At 38.6% G+C, this 24,232-nt stretch overlaps 2 long non-coding RNA genes, 1 other non-coding gene and 1 pseudogene across 8 annotated transcripts; 2 read left to right on the top strand and 2 right to left on the bottom strand.

Moving 5' to 3' along the window:
* LOC112178263 overlaps positions 1-24,232 on the bottom strand; it is an 86,145-nt pseudogene that overhangs the window by 55,532 nt on the left and 6,381 nt on the right.
* Positions 6,183-11,253, top strand: LOC112179978. Of its 5 annotated transcripts, XR_005803044.1 has the most exons (8): positions 6,183-6,475; positions 6,647-6,704; positions 6,789-6,865; positions 7,992-8,183; positions 8,462-8,576; positions 10,225-10,795; positions 10,875-10,929; positions 11,019-11,253. It is a non-coding gene; the product is annotated as an uncharacterized LOC112179978 (transcript). The 5 variants fall into 5 exon arrangements; XR_005803043.1 differs by lacking the exon at positions 6,789-6,865; XR_005803045.1 differs by lacking the exons at positions 6,647-6,704; positions 6,789-6,865 and having other exon boundaries at positions 7,996-8,183.
* On the top strand, positions 21,072-22,572 carry LOC112179980. Of its 2 annotated transcripts, XR_002928018.2 has the most exons (6): positions 21,072-21,171; positions 21,265-21,400; positions 21,555-21,633; positions 21,740-21,895; positions 22,005-22,072; positions 22,203-22,572. It is a non-coding gene; the product is annotated as an uncharacterized LOC112179980 (long non-coding RNA). The 2 variants fall into 2 exon arrangements; XR_002928017.2 differs by having other exon boundaries at positions 22,005-22,572.
* On the bottom strand, positions 22,779-24,063 carry LOC112179982. The gene is made up of 2 exons (XR_002928020.2): positions 23,818-24,063; positions 22,779-23,083 (listed from the first exon to the last, which is right to left on the bottom strand). It is a non-coding gene; the product is annotated as an uncharacterized LOC112179982 (long non-coding RNA).

Here is a 24,232-nt window from a genome sequence, read left to right as displayed (position 1 = left end):
AAGGTCAAGTTTCCACTTGTCACCACTAGCTTCCAAGTCAAAATTCAAAAATTTGATAGCCCACCAAGCTTTGTACTCAAGCTTATTTCTAGTGTTTTTGACACAATTACATGCATAGAAATGCATGTAATCACATTTGTAATCACCTTAGAACAAAACAAAACACTCTGCGTTTTGAATCACACTTGCAGTTATTCAGTAGTAAATCAAATCTACCTTTTTCAGCTTCTTTCACTTTTCACTTTTTATCGAGCAAAAAATATCTAAAAGCTACCAAACTTCACTGGAATTCTAACAAGCAACCCTCACGGTTTCAGTTCCAAAGCGATCAACGTTCATTCACCACATCCAAACAAGTAAAAATCCACATTTCCAAAACGAATTACAAACAAAGGCACCAAAACGCTACCTGGTTGTTATAGATATTGATGTAGATGTTGAACAGGTACCAGAGGCCGAACAACGACCTGAGCTCGAGAGTCTTGAATAAGCTGTTCTTCGGCTCAGCGGTCTCACCGGAGCTCTCGGTAGTAGCGGCGACCTCAAAACTGCTCCGATCGACGGCAGGAGAAGTCCAGGGCCTGAGCTTGAAATCAGAGGAGGAGAGGAACCGGGGTCGACGGGAAAGAGCGTGCAGGAGGTGAGAGCGGTGTCATTGGTGAGGAGGTGAGAGCGGTGTCAGGCTTGAGGGAGGCGGAGACACGTGTGTAGGTGTGAATCTGAGGTGGAGGTTTGGGCGGAGAGGCGGTGAGACTTGGGGAGATGAAATCAACAACATCAAAGATTCACCAATTCCGGTCAGCAATGAAATCAACTACATCAATTATGAATAATTAATCAGTGAATCACATAGAGGAGATGACTTACGGCGATTTGGATGAGCTCGTCAAGGACTTGGCTTGGATCGGGAAGCAGACGTGGCGAGGAGAGAAGAGAGGCGCGTGGACGACGATCCATTGCGCTAAGTGAAGAACTGCAGTTCAATTTACTGAGACGATGCCGGATTACTCTTCGATGAACGACGGCGATTGCTCAGAGCTTAGAAAGAGAGAGAGAGAGAGAGAGAGACAGGTCGATTGATTGGGGCTTCGCGATTTGGTGATGAGAGAGAGAGAGAGAGAGAGAGAGAGAGAGGAAGGAGAGAGAGAGAGAGAGAGAGAGAGAGAGAGAGAGAGAGAGAGAGAGAGTTTGAATCAGATCGGAAGATCAATATGGGTCTCGTTTGTTAGTTGAAAGGGTAAAATCGTCATAGATGTCGTGACCACTTACCCAATTTCAACAATAAAATTGCCCACTTACTCCACTAAGAGTTTTTTAACCCCACTTACCCAATTTAATATCTATTGACAATTTTGTCCTATCAATTCACCTAAAACTCATCGATCTCTCTCTCCTCTCAAACTCTCTCTCTCTCTCTCTCTCTCTCTCTCTCTCTCTCTCTCTCTCTCTCTCTCTCTCCAGCCGGCAGTGCCGACCACGCCTTCAACACCTTCTTCGTCGACCTCGAGCCCGGCGCCGGCTAGCACATCCCAAGCCCCATCTTCGTCGACCTCAAGCCCACCGTTAATCGCCGAACATCGATCTGGTACCGATCACTAATCTGGACTCCTGGTAACTCTGATGATCCAAAAGCTCGCACTTTCTGATGCGATCTTGCTGGATATTTGGTCAAAGGATTGGTCAAATATTCTCTCATCGTTGATGGGCAATACCTAATCGGAATTGCATGGTTTGAGGTGCAACTGGGACATGAGCTCAGAAAGACGATGACGTGCGGGTGTTCGGGGTCAAGAAAAATGCAGGACAGGTTAAGGAGCACCGTATGGTTGTCGGCCACGTCTCTGTCATATATGGAGTTGCTTTGCTTCTGGAGTTGGTCGCAGTTTTGCCCCTTAAATCCCCGGAGCCTCTTTAGATCGACTGGAGAAGACGAAGGCAGCCGGTCGGAATCGTACCGGAATCGAGCTGAAGGAGCATGGGTGTCCAAAGGGGAAGCATGGGTGGCCGGAGAAAAATTCTGACGGTTTTTTTTTTTTTTCTGATTTCTCCGGTTGCTGAGTTTTTTTTTTTTTTTAAGAATTGTTGTTCAGTTCTTTTTTTTGGCAACGAATAGCATTTTTTTTTTTAATGTCTATTGGATTGGAGGCCAATGATCTACTATCTGTTCAACAATGTGAGTAATCTGACATTGCAATGTAACTGTGGGGTTTGTTTGATGGTCTACTAGGGAGCAGTAGACACATTATGGCCCCTAGTAGACTTTGATACGATGGAGAGGGATCACTATAGTATTGTGTTTTGATAAGTTACTTGTTGTTTTCTGTATATTAAAGTCAAATTATCTGTGAATCCTACAAAATTGTGCATTTTTGGTGGTCTATTGGGAGGCAGTAGAGACATTGGAATTTGTATTGGGGGGTAATAATATGATTATTGGGAGGCACTAATATGATTATTGGGAGCCAATAATTTGATTATAAATTGATCAATTGTGCATGTAGTGTATTCATTTTGGTTTTGGGAGTTCATACAATTCACTGGACGACAATAATAGGATTATTGGAGGCAATAATATGATTTTTGGGAGGCAGTAATATGATTATTGGGGGCAATAATATGGTTACTGGATATTATTAGGGACTGGTCGCCGGATTCCCGTCACCGGTCTTCAGATTCCGGTCACCGGTCGCCGGCGCCCTGCCACTGGTCACCGGAGGCCGGCAAGGTGGAGGATGACTTCTCCCTCTAAGTGAAAAAGAATGAGAGGGCAAAAAAGTCTCAAAAAAAAATAAAAAAGAATTAATTTGGTAAAGGGGAAATAATCCCTTAGAGTGTTTTGGGTAAATGGGGTTAAAAAACAGTTGGTGGAGCAAGTGGGCAATTTTTAGCCTAAAATCGGGTAAATGATCATTTCCCCTAAAATAAAGATGAAAGAGTGGCTTTATTTGTACAAGAAAAATTAAGTGGACTTGTGACTAATTAAAGTTTCAAACTAGCACTTGTGAGTAATTTTCTATAAAAATATGTCATATATCTCTAATAAATAGAGATATTCAGTTAATACTAGTCGGTGGGATTCTAAAAGGAATTCGGGCCTCAAATCATGGATTTCCATCAAAGTGTCAGATTCTCGGACTGCCCGACCTTGCTGTACTAAATAGGCCATAACTTTCTCTAGAAAAATGATATTGATGAGCTGTAAAAAGATCTGGAAACTAGACATCTGAGGCTTTCCACAATATAAAGATCATCCTCTGGATCGTTCTGAGCTGGTCTCAGTGATCTGTCGAAGTTGACTGATCTGCACAGGCAGATTTCCCAATTTTGCCTTTCAATCCCTCTTTTTACTTCTTTTCTCCTTCTTTGCTCCAAGATACCTATAAAACAAATAAACAAAGTAAATAACTGGAAAATACACTAAACTAACAAAGAAAGTACGGAGATTAACACTATTAACATCGCATAAATATGCTCTTATGAGGAATCTGTAATCAAATTATAAAAGGCTATCTACCTTGCTATTTATTGCTCTTATAGAGACATGAGATAGAACATCTGGCGTATCAGGTGTCAGGACAGCAACTACCCCATCTGGAATCTCCTCTTCCCCAGTTACCGTAGTTGCAATTAGAATGGTTGGCTTTTTATAGACTTTGTTCTGGATACTAATTAGCACATTAACCAAAGTTATAAAACCCTGCACTTCAACTGGGCTGATAACCTGCCAACTGCCGGACACAACCCAACACTCAAGTTAAATCCTTACAAACAATATGAAAAAATAAATAAATATATAAATAACACAGTATCAAGGTATATGCTTTAAATAAAGCAATGCAGGTATAAGTTGTATGGCAAAACTAATATTAAGAGCAAAACTCAGATAATTTTAAAGTGGATATTAGAGAGATTCTTCAACTTAATCTTACCGGCCTAAGTTAGCCGCTTTTCTCAGAATGGGGTCAAAACGATTGATGAGAGTAGACAGAATAGTCTCTGATCCAGCCCTTATTAACTCCTCAGAAAAAGTATCAATCTGATATTAGGGAGAAGACATATAAAAGAAGCCTCACCCGTTGTCTACTATAGATGCAAAAGTCAGGCAACAACAACATACCGCTGACTTCTGAACACCAAGCAAATTACCAAGACATTTTGCACTGGACTGGATCTTCTTCTGTAGCACTGACACCTATCAGCAAGTACTAATTGTAAGCGATCAAGAATAGCCTTTGATTGTAATGCCCACTGACCATTATTGGGTTTATACAGTTCACTAATACGGTACCAGTCCTATGACAAGAGCATAAAACCATGAGTTAAGAAAGGGACTCCATTGGACATTTAAATTTCAAAAAGCAAAAAGGATCTAAACATTGCATTCCAAAAGTTGAAATAGAGCAAGTACAAGTACCAAAACCATAAACTGGAAGTTCCCCAAATGATACACGAGAAGAGGTCAGCATGATTGCATTCATCCTCACGGAGAGATCTACCTTGGTGCAGTAAATGAGATCTTCATTGTTAACTGTTGACAGGCATAAATTTTCGAGCACCAAGGAAATGAAGAACATAATCTGCTGCTTTCAGTATCATAAAAACACCCCATAAATTTTTGTTTGCATAATGGTATCTATTAACATTAATTCCTCTAATAAGTAGTAGATATTTAGAGATATTTGATGGTTACCTGTGGGTTAGAAAAAAGTAGATCTGTGAGTCCCCTTTCCACAGTTGTTTTGACAGCTGAAGCCAAAGCAAGATCAAGGACCAGCATATCTTTTAATCTTCTAAGGGAGGTGATCAGAAGAGGGCGAAGCTCAATACGAGATTCTAGTAACTTCTGAAACATGATTTTAAACTTCACAATGATTCCTTAATAGAGAGAGAGAGAGAGAGAGAGAGAGAGAGAGAGAGAGAGAGAGAGACAGAGAGAGAGAGACAGAGTTGAAAAGTTAAAGGTTTGTAAGACAGTATGACCTCCATTAGTGGAACAATATCTTCATCACCATGATGTGCTTTGACAAATTTCAGGCACTCCTATTATTTGGAGCACAATAAGAATTTTACCACTCACATAAGAAGAGAAGTGTTACAAGAACAATTTCAGCGTAAGATCACAAACAGTGCTTGTGAAATCATGATCCTGGAGATCAAGAAGGAAAAAGTGAATCAGTTATTAGGCAAAACCGCAGAAGAATACACCTTTGACAGTAAACAAAGGGGAAGTTCAATAGTCAGTGAAATCTTTGACTAGTTCACAAAGATTACCCTATTTGAGGGAACCAAAACTTCAATAGCAGATTCAAGGTCAGCACCTGAATGAACAGCCTGCGGAAATGTTGATATATCAAATAAAAACATGAATAGTAAAACAATAAAGCTAAGGGTTAAGTAAAACTCATACAAAAAAAATTAAAAATTAAATAAAAAATGAAACTCAGAGTATGGTTGATTTGAAGGATCCAAAACCAGAAAGGCCTATAGGTTGCAATCCAACACAATTAAATGCTATCAAATCCACTAGTAAAGAAGACTGTAATCAAACCGATTTATGTTTCATTTCACCTAGCTATTCTACTGTATTTCATAATGAAGTAACATATTCATGGGTCACTCTTTCTTACAAGCTGGAATTTATTCTAGAAGGTTCATTAAATCAGGACCATAAGAATCAGAAAAAAAAAAAAAAAGGTTTCTCAGTCATGAGATCATGTGGACTGTTAAGATCAAGATTTGGGAAGATATCTTCCTGTAATTTTGGGATCATAGTGTCCAGTAACATCGCAATTGTGCAGTACTACAGGAGATTCTTTCCATGATATTCCACTCATAAATTTCATGCAATTTTGTCAAAAAAAATTAATAAATAAATCCTTAACGCAGTATGGTTGCACTCACTACAAGAAAAAGTAAATCACACGACATGTAACAGACGACATACAACATTTTGGTGTCGTCTGAGTTAGTCAGACGACATATTAGTTATATCTATCGTCTGTTCTCAAACTTAGCCAACACATTATAATCAATTGAAATTTGGTGAAATTGACAACTTTAAGACAACAGTTACTGGGACATGTGTTGTCTAAGAAATCAGAAAAAACAAAAAAAAATTATTTTACATTTATTTTTGTAGCCAAAACACAAATCCCTATCTAGCTCAATTCCCTCCCGTCATATCAAAACCAAAGACTTCCCTCCCTTGATTGAAAAATTTGGGTCATTCTCCCTCCCTTTCTCTCTCACCATCTCACCAGCCTATCGAGAGTGAAATCGATACATTCTCGCTCTCACTCTCTCTCGCTCTTGCCTCACTCTCTCTCTGCCTCTCACTCTCACTCTCTCTCCGCCGCCCCAGCTCGAAGTCGCTACCTGGTCCGGTGGTTTACTCTCTCCGCCGCCTCAGCTCGAAGTCACCGAAACTTAAGACCGCATCAACTCCGGTCGAGCTAGATAATTGATTAGTCTACAGGTACTATATCCCTCTTTAATAGGGCCTTTGTTTGATTAGGGTTTGGAAATTTTCAATTTGGGTTTGTTGGGTATGATTGGGTTTGGGTTTTATTCGAGTTTGAGATTTTGAGATGTTGATGTCATTGCTTGTTCTAGTTATAAAATATTGATTTGTTTAGCTTTTCTACAGAACGTGAATTGGGTGGTGTTAGGGAGGTCCAGGGGTAAAGACTCCACTTCTTGTTTAGGTGAATTGTCTTTCTTCCTCTTCTCTGGTCTGTCTTCATCTTCTTCTTCTGATTTTGGTTTCGCACTTGGTTGAACTTTTACAGAGAAAATGGAACTGGGTCTTGCTTCACGTTCTTTTGATTCCTTTGACTTTAAATTTGGATTTCGTTTACAATAATCAGTCAGTAACTCAGACTTTCAAGAGATAAATTCTTGAAGTAGGTTCTTGAGCATTTTAGTTTGGTTGTTGTTAGTTCACAAATTCTTTTCTCCCTGCTAGTTAGTGTCATCTTTTATTCTGGAATCAGTTTTGTGGGCTTGAGGTACTAACTGAAATGTGTTGTTTATTTCCTTTTTCTTTATGTTTTGGTTATGCTGAAGGATCTTAGCTCATGTACTTTTCTTCCTGATTTTATTTCTCCTTTTGTTTTTCGCTATCCACTGGATATTATGCTTTTTGTCCTATATTTACTGAACAATTGCACTGCCTTGTTGTATTACAAATCAATCGTTTGATATAAATCCTTTATCCAAGCCTCTAACTGTTTCTTCTAAGGTTTTGGTCACTAGATTTAAGCAATTCATGATATTCATGTAATGGAAGAGTATTTGAATACTGAAGGATACCTAAATATATGAATTTAGCGGTAAATGTTTTAGGAATACTAAAAAGTTCGTCATTAGAAGTAAATTATGAAAGAGAAGTACCCAGTTTATCGAATGTGGTGTTTTCCCAAAGGACTTCCATTTCCTCATAATCTTTACTAATGTGTTCTACCTGGATATGATAAAATTCACATTCTAGGTGGTACTTGGAGAGTTGGGACTTCGGACTTAATCACATCATTGTGCATTAACAACACAGAATAAAATTTACATGTACTCATTGCTTTAATATACTCATTGTTTTGTAAATTTCTTTTCAAAGATGGACCAAGCACTAATACAAAACACACAAAAATACTCATACATACTATTATATGCCTATATTTCTCTGTATCTGATGTCTGTGTGATTTTCTTCAGACTATTTCACTTCCATAGAATAGTTCCTCAGTTTTTTTATTTTATTTTTATTTTATTCTTATAAATATATCTAGATGAATATTATAAGACATGAATGTACTAATATCATAATGTCATATTAAAGAATACTAATTCTGGTTCTATGGAAATTTTGTTTGTTTCTCTTAGCTTGGCAAAGCTAAAGAATTTGGAGTTGTAAACATATTCTGATATACAAATTGATAAACAGCTAGAAGGTTCTGAAATGTACTTGTAGCTTATATCAAAATTATTCTGTTATAGACAGAAGTAGTGCAGATAAGAAGGTATTCACCATTTCTAGAAAGTGCATTACTAGATGGTAATAGTACCTTGGTAGCTGATGAGCGACAGGCAGTTCCTAACATTTGGAGAACTTCAGCTGAGAAATATGGGGATCGTGTTGCATTAACAGATCCGTACCATGATCCACCGTCAAATATGACCTATAAACAGGTTAAATTTCTTTTCTTTTTCAGTTATCTGTGATAGTTGTTTTATCTTACTATTTTCACTTCAAATCCCCTGCATCCAGTTTCCTCTATATCCAAAAGTTTCAGAAACCAGAAGAAGTTCCTTGTGCTGGAAAGCATGATTTTCTCGTGCCTTCTGGTAGCTTTCATATTGATTCCTAATATTGCTTTATTTCAATGAGTATCGGTTTTCCAGTTTTCATAAAAAAATGTGTGATAACTTATAGATTTGTAAGGCATTTAGCTTTTTTGTAATTGCAGCTGGAACAAGAGATTTTGGATTTTTCTGAAGGCCTAAGGATTGTTGGAGTAAAGCCTGTAGAAAAAATTGCACTTTTTGCTGATAATTCTTGTCGTTGGCTTGTTGCAGATCAGGGTATGCAAATTATTATTGTTCATATTCTGAACAAGATTAATATCTTCTTAACAACGTTTCCATCAAAAGGTGTGATTAAGCTATTGTGTATTGCCTTGTTTAAATATGATTTATTCTTGGGGTTACCACTTAAGCATTTATAAAGATTTACTATAGACGCTTTGTGGGGTAGTATAACTGGTCTTTAGTTCGTCCAGCTCCTTCTGGCAGTGAAAGTTTCAGGGTTAAAATATTTGGCAGGGAGTTGAGGGGTTACACAGTTTCTTTACTGTGAAAATCTCTTGCCTATTATCAAAATGTAACAGAGGGGGCTCTCTGCAAGTTGATGGCAGCTTTAGTTAAAAATGTAACAGAAATGAATCTGGTCAACTAAGAGAAGGTTTGATGCTATATGAGTGAGCAAAAATGGTGGGTCCTGGTGTGTTTTGTGTCAAAGAGCAGTTGAAAGTTTGTAAATGACATGTTGCTTTAGTTTTCTGTTGCTCTGTCTCTATGGAAAATGTTCTTTAGGGAGTCACATTAGAACTGGGACTATCCAGGTTCATGTAATGCTCTCATGTGTCAGAGATATAAATTCTTTGGAGACAGGAAAAAAACATGTCTTTAGGGAGATGCGCTGTGGTGGCTGGTTTTTGGGTGATTTGGATGGAGAACAAAGGAGACCTTGTGGAAGCTAGCAATGAGGATCTGGATCAACTATGAGATAGGGTTTGTTTTGGATCCTTGGCAGCACACTACGCTTCTCAAACTTGTAACTTCACGGCCTTCTATCGATAATTGGTATAGGAACTAAAGTGTATGCTTGAAAGGAAATCAAGTCCATGTTTTATCTATGTAGATAGCAAAATATAGTAATTCCTTCTAAAAAACAGGTTGTGAAATGAGAATGCAATTTTGATTCGGGTAATATTTTGTTCATTAATTATTCTGAATTCTTTCATATGAATTTCCTATTCTTGGTACAAAACAGTGTCAATCCGCTTTTGAGCAGCATACAAAAGAATCTAAGTAAACATCTACATTTGTGTTCCAACATCTTGTCTGACATGGTTGTAGTTGTTAGTTAAGAATTAATCTTGTCGCATTTAAGTCATTCTAATGAATACACTGTATACACCTAGATATCTTTTACTTGAATGTAAAATTTGTGTTTTTCTTGGAACATATAGACCCCATGCTCAATTTATGTGGTATGTATGAGGTTGTCAATCCACCCATCCATATGGCAAGCAATTTGTATAACTTTATAGAATAAACTTGGATCTATTGGGTCTGAACTTTTATATTCTGAGTATGTTGGGGGAGTACAATATTAAGCTGCTGGGTGCGTCAGTTGGCTATCATTTCAGTCTCTACATGGCATGCGAAAAACTATCAATTCCTGAATGAACTTAAAATTGTAAGGTCGAAAATTTATATGTTCAGTATGGACGTGACAATACTTAGCTGCTCGCTTTCTTCTTAATAGACAGTGTAAGTGACTTATTTTTTATGTTTTTCTCTGAAAACACTAAAGCAATTTCAATTTTGGTACACATGATTTTTATTTGAAATTAGTTTTTACAGTTATATATCATTAGTGAACGTAGTTCAGTCTCTAGAGTTCAAATCTCCATCCTCATTTTTTTTTTTTTTTGCTTTGGCTTAGGCATAATGGCCACTGGAGCAATCAATGTGGTACGAGGTTCAAGGTCATCAGTTGAAGAATTGATACAAATATACAATCACTCTGAAAGGTTCAGTAATTGCTCTCCGTTTACTCAAATGTTGTTGTGCTAGACATCTCACCATCGTTTATAAATTAACATATAATCTCTAAGATGCTGTATGCTATTTAGTGCATTTCTGTAATTCATTCCAACTTGGTGCATAGCATGGTCTCTAAAGTGATATTCATTGTTCTTTGTTGATTTTTACAGCTGAAACTTATTATAGAATTATACTAGGCTGCTTGCAACCCATTCTTTTAGTCTGATACTTCTTTTAAGGCCAAAAGGCAAATAGAAAAAAATTTATATGTTAGGAAAGGGTCCATTAAAAACACAAACTAGGAACATGAAATTATGATTACTAGGGACACCGATACAAGCGATACAAGCGAGAACATTGGTTCTAGTCGTCAGGAAATAAGAAGATAAAGAGAAAATATTGAGGGGTACCAGGGAGGAATCAGCTTAAATTTTGTAAGGAATCAGCTTCGACAACATGGAGATGTCCAGGTATATATGGCCATATTATCTCTTCAATCTATTCACAAGAAGACTAGTCACCTTAAATTTTTGTTGCTGTCAATTACAGTTCAGATGCAGTTTCTTTTGTAAGGAATCAGCTTCGACAACATGGAGATGTCCAGGTATATATGGCCTACACATTTGTATTTGGAAAAGTACATTGATCCCAGAACAGTGCTTAACTACAAATACTTTCTGTTTCTGATTTCAGCTAGCTTGTTATGCGCTTGCTGAAGCTGCTTTGGCAACAACTAATTGAATGGATTGTGTTTATTCTGACCATAGCGCTGGATTATGTCAGGAAAGTCCAAAATGCTTGAAATTTTGGTTGCTTGAAACTTTTATTTTTTTGATGACATGGTTGCTTGAAACTTTGGTTGCTATTGTTTTGCATGTATTTTGGTGAATGTCATATATCTAATTTTGGTTGCTGTTGGTTGCTTGGATTATGCTTATTGAAATTTTGGTTGTCAATTACTAAGTGGCATATATGTAATCCTCAAATTACAAATTTTTGTCAAGGTTGTCCAGAATACATAATGTACAATGACAACTATAGATTCTTTTCTGCAATATTGTCCATTATTAAGTGCAAACCATTTTGTTTTAGTGGGAGAGAAGAGGAAGGCAGCATATCCCAGGAAGATATGGATGTGGGAGTGGGCAAAATTTATGGTCAAGACATATATGTAAGCATTGTGCTGGACATATATATATATATATATATATATATGTATATATATATATATATATGTATCAGTTGAGACTTAATTTGTTCTTTAGATTTGGTTGGACATGAGTTTGTGCTAGTACTTTGAATTGATAATGTAAGATTTGTGAGAATGATGTATGAGAATGTAGCAAATGACATTGGAACTTCGAATTTCATATCTGCCTATTACCATATCAATTGTGCAGATTCAATTCCAACAACATTTATTGGATTGGTAACTGCTGTTGTAGTGCAAACTATCACACAACACAAAAGTTCAAAAAGGCATTACACATATTGTCTGAGGAAAGTTCAGACAACACTTTTATCTAGCAACTTGTCATATTAAAGCTATTCGGACAACAAGAAGGAAAAATAAGTGTGGTATGAGATTCATTCAAGGCAACAAATGCATCAAAGTCAATGTTATCTTAAATAATATTCAGACAACATTAACATCCTCAAAAATGTTATATAACGTTAAATTCAGACGACAAGAAAAAACAATGTGTGGTTTGAAATTTATCCAAGACAACACATGGATCCGAAATATTGTCATATGACTTGCATTTCAGACAACACTGAAATCCAGATAACTGTTATCTTAAATGAAATTTAGACAACATAAGGAAACTAAAAGTGTAGTCTTCGGTTCATGCAAGATAACACCATCTTCGAACAAGTTGATATTTGAACAGCACTTGACACAACATCAGGTAATCAAAAATGCTTGTTTGAGTTTTACTTTACACATCATATTTCTTACATTATTGTCGTTGGAGATTTTTAACAGACAACATAGCCTTGGAAAGATTGTTGTGCTTGATGAATTTCACTCAACACCCAACCAATAAGCTGTTGTCAGATTTCACACCCGACAACAGACTACCGCCATGAATCAAAATTTGGTAAATTTAGACAACATATATTTAGGTACACATGTTGTGTGAATGATCAGAGAGACAATTAAAAAAGAATGTTGTCTGATGGGGGAGATCAGACGTCATGCCAGTTTACAACATCTCCATTTTCATTCAGACAACAGGCTTTTGACTGTTGTCTGATTTGTTGAAGGAATATCGATTTAGTGTGCCTTATCAAACTAGGAGTAGCAATAGGAGAGAAGGTTCTAGATTTCCCAATCCTACACGGATTGGTATTCCTTGTAATATTAGAACTAGTACTTTGTAATCCCTATATATAGGGCTCCTATTCTCAATAATATGACACACAATTCTCTCTACAAATTCTCTCGAATCTCTTTTTCCTTAAACACGTTATCAGCACGACTCTAACCACAAAACAGAAAACCAAAACTCATTCACAAAGCAGCCCCTAGCCCGAGCTAGCTGAGCCTTCGCTGCAGCCCGCGTGCCCGTGCACTTGCAACCTTGCACAGCAGCCCCTGCTGCCCCCTCCCTGCAGCCCTGCGTTCCAGCCTGCTGCCACCGAAGCATCCCTGCTGCACAAACAAGCCAACGCACACCCACTGCATCTTTTTCCCGTTCCTGTGCACATCCTTCTTCTTGAAATCCTCGAAACGTCTAGTTTGGAAGCTCAGATCGAAAAACTTTCTTCATCAAAGTTGTTCGTCTCTGTCTCTTCCATCTAACCTCCGAATTTCAGTTTTATCGGAGTTATATTGAGACCGATACACCAATCGAAGTGCAAGCTGTTCAGAAGAGAATCTATTCCGAATTTCATCAAGTAAGTTTTAAGTTAAAGTTGCCGCTTTTGAAATTTAATTTCCTCCTTCTTTTTCTTCGGGGACTTGCAACCTCCCTTCTTCTACATCCCACCTTTCTTATAACGTGGGTTCGATTCTTGAGAAAGCGGAATCGTGGGGATTCACGCAATTAACGAACTAAGAGCGTTCGTAAGACTTCGGACTAAGAGCGTCCGTAAGCATCGATTTAACGAACTAAGAGCGTTCGTAAGCTACGGACTAAGAGCGTTCGTGAGCATAGATTTTGACCATTTAAACATCATTGTTTCGGTCTAATCCAAATTTCTTGGAAATCGATTTATTGGTAGCATTACTGCTCAGAAATCTCATATTAGTTTTCGTGGAAGCATTGACTCCGAAACTAATACGTTCTTGCTTTCCTTTTTAGGATGTAAGACTTGAACGAGCTCAATTTTACTCCATTGGATTCTACGGGCACGGAATTTTCATGTGGACTCAAAATGTTGAGCTCCACCTAATTGCCCTTAATTTATTGCCTACAATCCAGAAGTCTTGTTCTAAAAGAACCACTCAAGGCCCTCAAACTGAGATAGATAATTCCAGGGCATTTACCCTGATGAAGCGCCACATGAAGATGGCCCTCCAGTTTGAGCACATGAATGAGGATAACACTAACAACCTTTGGGTTGCGCCTCGTGAACGTTTTAGTAACATTCACAATTTTCCGGACTTAGAAGCATAATGGAATAATATCCGCTTCTCTAAACTTTGAAAGAGTTATGAAATATTGTTCGGAGGCTCTCTACATCATATTATTGATGCATGATTGTGAAAAACACAAAAGAACAAATTGATTGAGAAGACCCTAACATGACCATAGGAGTCATGACGTTGAGGGTATAGGGTTGGACACCATGGCGCCACTTTTGGCCATGGTTGCACTATTCCAACGCCATTGGTCCTAGGGACCATATGTATTGTGTCAATACATCTCAATCAAGAGAGCATCCTCTTCATGGTATTTTATGGAGTACTTGATCAATGGTAATCAAGATATCGAGCTATAAAAGACTTTAAATTTGGCGATGAAGATAGAATGCCGCAGATTTTTATTTAGAATAGTCTTTTAATTTCCAAGAATTATGTAATGGCAATTATGCCTTAATCAATAAAATGACTTATTGGATTATCTCTTTTCCTCTAGGCGTACTCAATTAAGTATGATGTCTAGGAAAGTAATTGAGATTAGTGGTACTTAAGAGAGCTTCGCTCCACCGACATCTCTCTCTATTTTCCTGGTCATATTTGATTGGAGTTACCAAACGGATAGAGTGACTACGATTTGTCTACGATTTGATTTTATGTTGGATTAGATTTTGGTCAAAAAACTTTGATGTAATCATTGGCTATTATTAATAAAGTATCGATTTATTTTAATTCAATGTCTTGGACATATTTTGATTCCGAACTTTATTATTTTTCAGTATGTTTCCCGAAGAGCTAGAGTGCCTCGTGGATAGTGCTACTACACATACCATCCTTCGAAATAGACAATTATTTCTATGGATGACGCCATCTCGATCTTCCGTGACTACGATGGCTGGATCATCTCAATTGATTCATGGTAGAGGACCAGCCCAATTTATGTTGCCAAATGGCACAATTTTAAATGTCACCGAAGCTCTTTATGCTCCTAGGGCAGGAAGAACCCTATTGAGTTTTAAAGATATAAGAGCCAATGGTTTTCATGCGGAAACGCATTGTGAGAATGGACAAGAGTTCCTTTGCATCACCTCTAATGACTACAGACATAAAAGAGTCTTAGAGAAACTTATGTGTCGATCTAGTGGGTTGTATGCAACCACTATACGCATAATTGAATCCAATCATGTTATGAGAGATGATTTATGGGATTCTGACACATATAGGCTTTGGCACGACCGTTTGGGACATCCAGGTCGTGATATGATGATCCGTATATTAAAGACTTCACACGGACATCCATTTTTCAGAACGAAAAGAAGTAAAACTCGACATTTGGATCAAGGAGGAGCACCTGCGCCTCACGGTGCCTTTCCCCTTCAAGTTCGGCCATCACAAGCCGACGCCGCCATCCCCCTGTGGCCCAAGGGTGGCTTTGACGCCACCTCTGCTCCCCTGACTCTAATTTCTACTTCTCAAGTCCATTGTGACTTCGTGGCTCAACCAGAATCCTCATTGGTTGTTTCTAAAGCCCATTATTCGTTCTGCAAAGCCTGCTCTTTAGCAAAATTAGGATCGAGACCATCCTATGCAAAGGACACTAAAGAAAATATACCATTCTTGCAAAGAATCCAAGGTGATATTTGTGGACCTATTCAACCAAAATGCGGACCATTTAGATATTTTATGGTGTTGGTTGATGCATCGACACGCTGGTCACATGTCATGCTATTGTCCACTAGGAACGCTGCATTTGCTAAACTCCTAGCACAGATTATTGAGTTGAGGGCTCACCACCCTGATCATCCTATTAAGTCTATAAGATTAGACAATGCTGGAGAGTTTACATCAAAATTTTTTGATGATTATTGCATGTCCATTGGGATTGAGGTTGAACATCCAGTTCCTCATGTTCACACCCAAAATGGTCTCGCAGAAGCCGCCATTAAACGACTACAAATGGTCGCTAGGGCATTGGTAATGCGCACCAATCTCCCTATTTCTGCTTGGGGCTATGCAATTTTGCATGCAGCTGTGCTTATTCGTCTGAGGCCCACTGCTACTCAACCCTTTTCTGCGTCCCAGATGGTGACTGGATATGAGCCTAATGTCTCACACTTACGCATATTTGGGTGTGCAGTATATGTGCCTATTGCGCCGCCACAGCGCACCAAAATGGGTCCTCAACGACGATTAGGCATTTATGTTGGATATGATTCTCCAACCATTGTCCGCTATTTAGAACCCTTGACAGGCGATCTCTTTACCGCAAGATTTGCGGATTGTCACTTCGATGAGACAGTCTTCCCGTCGTTAGGGGGAGATAAGAACATAAATGTTCAACAGGAACGACAGGAATTGTCGTGGTCTGTCCCCACTCTGTCTCATCTTGATCCCCGAACCGCACAGTCCGAAATTGAAGTGCGGAGAATTCTTGATCTTCAGAACGTAGCAGAATCGATGCCTGATGCGTTTTGGGATATCGCTAAAGTGACGAGATCACACATACCTGCTGCAAATGTGCCTGCAAGGATTGATGTCCCTAAAATTAGAGGACATGACGCCACCTCAAGGGCACTTGAGCATGGCGCCAACGTCCACAGTGGTAGTGATGTTGTGGCTAGGCCCACGGCTCCTGCCAGGAAGCGCGGGAGGCCAATAGGTTCGATGGATTCTCGCCCAAGAAAGAAAGCGAGTTTGGCACAAAATAATCCATTAATCATCGATGTAAATAATCCATCTCATGAGAACATTCCGGATTATGGTTATGTCCAAGAGACATCATTGGGGGACGCTCCAATGTCAGAACCAACTCCAGAGAATAGAGAGATCTCCATGAATTACACTAGTGTACATGAGATGATGGATAGAAATTCTATGGCAATTGATGATGCGTTTGCATATCATGTTGCAAAAGGAATCATAGAATATGATGATATCGAACCTCGCTCTGTCGAAGAATGTCAACGAAGAGCGGATTGGCCTAAATGGAAAGATGCGATCCAGGCTGAATTGGATTCACTAGCAAAGAGACAGGTATTTGGGCCTATAACGCAGACACCCCCAAATGTAAAACCTGTTGGCCATAAATGGGTCTTTGTTAGAAAGCGTAATGAGAAAAATGAGGTGGTTAGATATAAAGCCCGCCTCGTGGCGCAAGGTTTCTCACAACGCCCTGGAATCGACTACGAGGAGACATATTCTCCCGTAATGGACGTTATAACGTTCCGCTACCTTGTCAGTTTGGTAGTTTCCGAAAAACTTGACATGCAGCTTATGGATGTGGTTACAGCATATCTCTATGGGGATCTAGATTCAGAGATATATATGAAGGTTCCAGATGGACTTCAATTACCCAAATCAAGTGGCTCTAAACCACGGAGCGCGTTTTCAATAAGATTAAAACGCTCACTATATGGATTAAAACAATCCGGACGGATGTGGTATAACCGTCTAAGTGACTACTTGATTGGGAAGGGATATATTAATAATGAAATATGCCCATGCGTGTTCATTAAAAGAACAAGTTCCGGATTTGCAATCGCAGCAGTTTATGTCGATGACATGAACCTAATTGGAACTCTAGATGAGTTGAAGGAAACTGCTAAATACTTGAAATCCGAATTTGAGATGAAAGATCTTGGGAAAACACGGTTTTGTCTTGGTTTAGAACTTGAGCACCGTAGTGATGGCATTTTGATCCATCAGTCTGCATATACTCAGAAAATCTTAAGGCGCTTTAATGAAGATAAAGCAAAGCCTGTGAGTACTCCCATGATCGGTCGTAGTCTTGAACCAGGAAAAGATCCGTTTCGTCCAAAGGATGAGGACGAAGAGCTATTAGAGGCAGAAGTGCCCTATTTAAGTGCAATAGGCGCATTATTGTACTTAGCTCAATGCACAAGACCAGACATCTCATTCGCAGTGAACTTATTAGCTAGACATAGCTCTGCGCCAACACGTCGCCATTGGATTGGTGTAAAGACAATCTTTCGATACCTAAGAGGTACGATTGATATGGGCCTATTTTATCCCTACAGAGAGAAGATGAATGACGGAAGAATGGGATCGGACCCCATTAGGCATGGAGCCACCGTCCACCATGACAAAGTGGTCGGCCATGTTGCCGCCAACGCCGTCACCACCACAAGGGGTGGCCGGCCTAACCCTATCCCCCTTCATCAAAACGACAATGATGTCTTGATGGGTTTTGCTGATGCAGGGTACCTCTTTGACCCTCACAAAGGTCGCTCCCAAACGGGTTATGTCTTTACCATGGGAAGCACTGCGATATCTTGGAGGTCTACGAAACAGACCCTTGTTGCTACTTCCTCAAATCATGCAGAGATTATTGCTCTACATGAAGCCGTGCGTGAATGCATATGGCTAAGGTCTGTAATTAGACATATTCAAGGAAGTTGTGGTTTGAAGTCTACCACAGATGAACCTACATGCATTTATGAGGATAATGCAGCTTGTATTGAGCAAATGAAGTTAGGTTTCATCAAGGGTGACAACACCAAACATATCTCGCCTAAATTCTTTTATAATCAGCAACAACAAGCACTTCTAAAGATTGAAGTGAATCAAATCCGATCAGAGGATAATGTAGCGGACTTATTCACTAAGTCGTTACCTAAATCCACCTTCGAGAAACATGTAAGGAGCATCGGATTGAGAAAGTTATCTGAACTCCCACGATTGTAGCAATCAGGGGGAGATATCGACATCAGGGGGAGTTATGATGTCTACATGTTCGATCTCGAAGAGTGAAGGACGTGTTGTGCTCTTTTTGTCCTTCGACCAGGGTTATTTTTGTCCCACAGGGTTTTTGTTACCTGGCAAGGTTTTTAACGAGGCAACGGATGAAGCGTCACCACCAAGTTTGAGCGGCACAAGGGGGAGTGTTGAAGGAATATCGATTTAGTGTGCCTTATCAAACTAGGAGTAGAAATAGGAGAGAAGGTTCTAGATTTCCCAATCCTACACGGATTGGTATTCCTTGTAATATTAGAACTAGTACTTTGTAATCCCTATATATAGGGCTCCTATTCTCAATAATATGACACACAATTCTCTCTACAAATTCTCTCGAATCTCTTTTTCCTTAAACATGATTCACTTTGTGTAGTAGTGACTAAACTTCAATAGACCAGCAGGCATACAATAAGCATAGTTGGCCAATAAACTCCTATACGTTTCTGTATGAAAAATTGTCAACTGAAGCTCCAGTAAAGAGCATCAGTAAACAATGATTGCTTTCTGTACCTTTAATGTCTTCAAGTAGGCCGTCAGGTTGTGGACGAGATCCTCCTTTGTATCAGCTCTGAAATGAGGCTCTGAGACAATGGGGAGGTCATAACTCGCAAGCTTCTCTTTTGTGTGCCGTTAATGTTTTCCAATAATCATCGATTCTAAAACCAGACTTAATGTAATGTAATGTAAGAGTGCCTTTACGAAGGGGATGACTACAGCAACTTGCAATAGTAAGAAAGATCAAACTAGTTTGCAATCAGACACGAGGCACTTTAACCTGCAACCAGTTTGGTGGCCAATTAGGTCTGCTCTGATATTGTACGTTCTAGAATACAAAACCATAACTACCATACCTCACAAATTATCACATCATCTGGGCTACTATTATTGTGCAACTTTTGGTGCCATTCCTCCATCATGCCATTCTTGCAGTCATTGTTTCTCTGATAGTGGAAAGTGGCAGGTTATATGCAAAGGGTGTTGTAACATGAGTCACACATGTATGTCTTTGTGTATTGATACACACACACACACACACACATATATATATATATATATGCAACAATACAACTTAGATACCTGAATTACAAGTATTTCATCACGAATCTTCTGTCCAACATCTCCCTGAACCCTGCGACCAACATGTGCCATTAGTAGTCTCACTACGTCCCGATCCTTTGGCTGGTTTAAATATACTCTCTGTAGTAGACTGGCAAACCTATCTTGAGCTTCACTAATTTCACTGCAGATATATTGCAAATGTTGAGGTCAATATAAAGTATAAACACAATTGAGATACAGTGAATTACTGAAAAATCATAGCAAGAATTGTCCTCTGGTCCTTCATTTAACTAGTTAAAATTGGTTGGTATTCAAGAAGGACAAAGAACTCATAACAAAGAGAAAAGGCAACATCAGGGACCCTTCTTAGTAAAGTAACTGGGGTAGATCATTCCAACTTATGGAAAGCGAAGTCATATTAGTATTCAAATTAAAGTGGAAAATAAATAAAAAGGCAAATATGACATAGAATGATGATCACAGGTCAATGTGGAGTCTACTTTTGGAAAGTAAGTTATTGATAAAAGCTGTAGTACAATAAATATTACCGAGGTTTCACATTGTAGTTTTTGTTCCATGTGAGATGCCTGCACGACATGAATCTCAACCAGACCAACATGCCAATAAGCCCTGATTCACCTTCACTTTTGCAGTGTTCTGTGAGCTCCGTAGCAATGTTGAATCTTTGTCGGGTCAGTATAAAGTTCAAGAGATGAAATGAATGAAGCTGAAGACTATTTTCCTTAGCTCTATGTACCAACTACATTACATTATCATTTATTATTCCTGATATTCTATGAAATGAAGAATTGGCTCAATGACAATGCACATAAAAAGAATTTTTTGGTAGTATTAGTTATAACTTAATTTCACCTGTGCATTAATGATCTCTCAGCCTTTTTCTCTCTACGCGAGATTTCATCAAGCAACCATTTGTCAATTCCTTCCCCAGCCCCATCAACCTGCATGTAAGGTGTATCTATCAGTTTCAACAATAGAGACAATATGCAAAAAGAATTGATTTCTGATTCTTGTTTTGGTAATTTATTTGATGAGTTAAAACACTTTTGGGAGTCCATATCACGTTTATAAAAAAGAATTGATTCAACTGAATTCATTTTGGTTCAAGTCTACTAGTTGTGCTGACGGAACATAGCATATACATGAGAATCTTTCCTGTCCCACATCACAGGAGAAAATTGTGTTTAGGTAATAATTTCAGCTTCGTGATAATGTTCATGTATGGGAGAGGATCCTCTCCTAACCTTCTAATCCACCTAACCTACCTAAGCTTTCAACACCAAACTGACATGTGGCCAAACTTGCATCCAATGGCCTACAATAAACTTACATCCAAGTGCCGTCGGCAAATTCCCACTCCACCACACTCTCTCTCTTTTTTCCTCCATTTTCGAAGAGATCGTGATCGCGCTTTCCACCTTATCGGTTAATCTTTTGATCGGTGTTGTTAGTTTGAGTTCGGAATTTGATTTCTTCAAGCGGTTGAATCTGTTATCTGCTTTGGTTTTTGTGTTACAGACGAGGCGAAGAAGCGTCTGCAAAGAGCGGGGTACGAGCAGGTTTTGGAGAGAGAGGATTGGAAATTGGAGGCTGGTAAAAAGTACTACTTCACCAGGAACTACTCCACCATTGTGGCTTTTGCAATTGGTAAAAAGTAAGTACCGCTTCTTCAATTTGAGCTTGTTTTCATTGAGTTTTAGCTCTCTTTGGTTTTAGACTGAAAGTTTACGGATTGAATGGTTGAGAAAGCTGAATTTTGTATGTTATATTGGTTTGTATGCTCATATAGTGGCTATATTGTGCTTTAGATTTGTTGCCGGAAATGGATTCCATATAGTTGGTGCTCATACTGATAGTCCTTGTCTCAAATTGAAGCCTGTTTCCGAGGTGATGTAGTGTAATTTGTATCTGAATTGAACTGTTAAGAAAAATGATGAATGAAGAGTGTGTGAGAGCTTTGAACTTAGCATTGGTGTATCGGTGGCTTGTGCAGGTAGCTAAGGGTAGGTACTTGGAAGTGGGAGTCCAAACATATGGAGATGGCTTGTGGCATACCTGGTTCGACCGTGACTTGACAATTGCAGGAAGGGTGATAGTAAGAGAAGAGAAAGATGGTGTTGTTTCTTACTCTGGCAATTCACCTGGACAGGTAATCTTGCTGTGCAATTTATTATTCACATGTTTGGGTTGTTGAGTGGTTTGTGCTTTGGACTGAGATATGCGTGTATTTTTCATTTTTATTGGCTTGCTCTTGACAGGGATGTTAGAGAGGCGTTTAAGGTGAATGCACAGTCACCTTCTTCCTGTCTTGGCAACAGCAGTCAAGGTAATCTTGTAATATATTCAATATATCGTTAGCATCCACCATCACTTCTAAGAATAATTGATTTACTTATAGTTCAATTGTTATGACTTATTAGTAGTAAATGACATAATTTGTATTGATGATAAAACAGACAAAGTTTGTCTTTGAATGCTTGGGTTCAAGTACTACCATGTCATTGTTTTTCGGTCCGACTATATTACCATGTCATTATGTCTTATTTTTTGTAAGAGGAGAGGGCTATGTTGATTTTGAAAACCTTAAGAGGCTAGGCTGCTGAAGGCTTATGGAGAGCTTCCAGGGAACACGTCTCAACGACGATATTACTGGGGGTCTTGAAGATAAAAATGAAGGTGGTGCTAATGACTGCATCGAGTTTGAGGATGAAGATATTGACAAGATTTAAAGTTTGCAGCTAGTACTTTTATGGTTTTGTATTTCCAGATGGGCAATTGGTCATGTTCCCTGTAACAACTGTATATATATATACTTGTCTTCTCTTATTAATGTTCTATCTGTTTCATTTTTTATGTTCTGTTTTGTTTTTGAAAGAAATGGTTTAGTGATATTGTTTGTTGATGCTTCGATGGAGGGAGGTCCATTCAGGAATAAGATTAATCAGATCCATTTCATAAGTATTAATCATGAAGGCAATATGGTTGGTTGTGCTTGCACTGAATTCTGCATTACACAAACTAACACAAATTGGTATCCCAAAATAACTCTGCATTATACAAATTGGTTTCCCAAAGAATTCTGCATTATACACAAACTAACACAAATTGGTATTCCAAGAGAACTTGGCATTATACAAATTGGTTTCCCAAAAGAATTCTGCATTATACATTTCCCAAAAGGAGAAGGCAATTGTACAGACACTCTTTTATAACAATTACAGTATCCTCGATTCATTAAGAATGCTAGCCAGTAATCGTCTTCCTTATGGTTTCTTCAAGTTCAAACAGTGATATGCTGCTTGGCCAAACCACTCTCTGACCTCTTCCAGTTCTCTCCCTGCCACCATCAAGTCTCAATGACACAATTAGCTTTAGAAATATTATTTGGCTGAAATACTTGATACAATGATCACACCATATGAACAAAACTAGTTCACATATATGCAGTTTCTGTAAAAATATTGTGTTTGTAAATTTGCCTACAGAATACAAACCATAAGACCAAGGCAAATAAGACCTGCCAACTACATATAATAATCACGTCTTGACATGGCAAACCTAGAATTAAGATAGACGAGTTCCTCAACCAAAGTTGATAAATACTAACCAACACAGAACCCCTCACGAAGTGCATAAGCAGCAGTTTAGAATCAAAGCTAAAGTTTCAAAATGTGAAACAAAATGGGAAAGAGGAGGCAGCAATTGAATAACACATGGAATATTTACTAATTACTCTCTGTGTCTTATCAAGAAAGCAATAGCCCAAAATATGAAGATGATATGATACAAATTCTTGCGGAATTATTTTCATGGGACATCAACTGCAGACCTACTTTTAATTACAATATAATTGATGACTATCATATGGGAAGCCCAACAACAATTCTTTACAAGCAGAGTAAACAACAATAACCTAACTAAAACAGAATACAAATTCTGCATGACAACACCTCATGACGAACTGTTTATCAGGAGTTATCCCAGATCAAAAGAGGGCTAATTTTGCAATGTAAAATCAAAAAGTGCTTCCATTTGCATATTTGCCTAGAATGGAAGGGCTTGAACACTGACCTGCAGCTTCAAGATGCAGATCCCCCAAATTCGAGGGATGAAGAATAAGCCCAGACACAGAGAAAAAATTCAGCCAAAAGTAATCTAACAAATTGAAGGATCTCGAATCTTAGACCAGAGATCTCCCAAACCAAAACCAATCGAAGCGTCGACGCCTCCTTTCCATTTAGCAGCAATTTCTTGTCAGTGGCACAGAGCAATTTGGAGGGCCAAGGATGTGAAGCGAATCGGAGCAATCGGAGTGGATGCTCTCTCTATGTGTTTTAGCCGAAAAAAAAAAATATATATATATATAGTGCGAAATTATATGAGCCATTGGATGTAAGTTTGGCACGTGTCAGTTTAGTGTTAAAAGGTTAGGTAGGTTATGCAGATTAGAAGGTTAGGAGGATCCTCTCATATTGGATACCAACGA

Source organism: Rosa chinensis, chromosome 7 (genome assembly GCF_002994745.2).
Source record: "Rosa chinensis cultivar Old Blush chromosome 7, RchiOBHm-V2, whole genome shotgun sequence".
Taxonomy (NCBI): Eukaryota; Viridiplantae; Streptophyta; class Magnoliopsida; order Rosales; family Rosaceae; genus Rosa; species Rosa chinensis.
The sequence above is the reverse complement of the archived record's forward strand: the minus strand, read 5'-3'. Positions and strand labels throughout refer to the sequence as shown.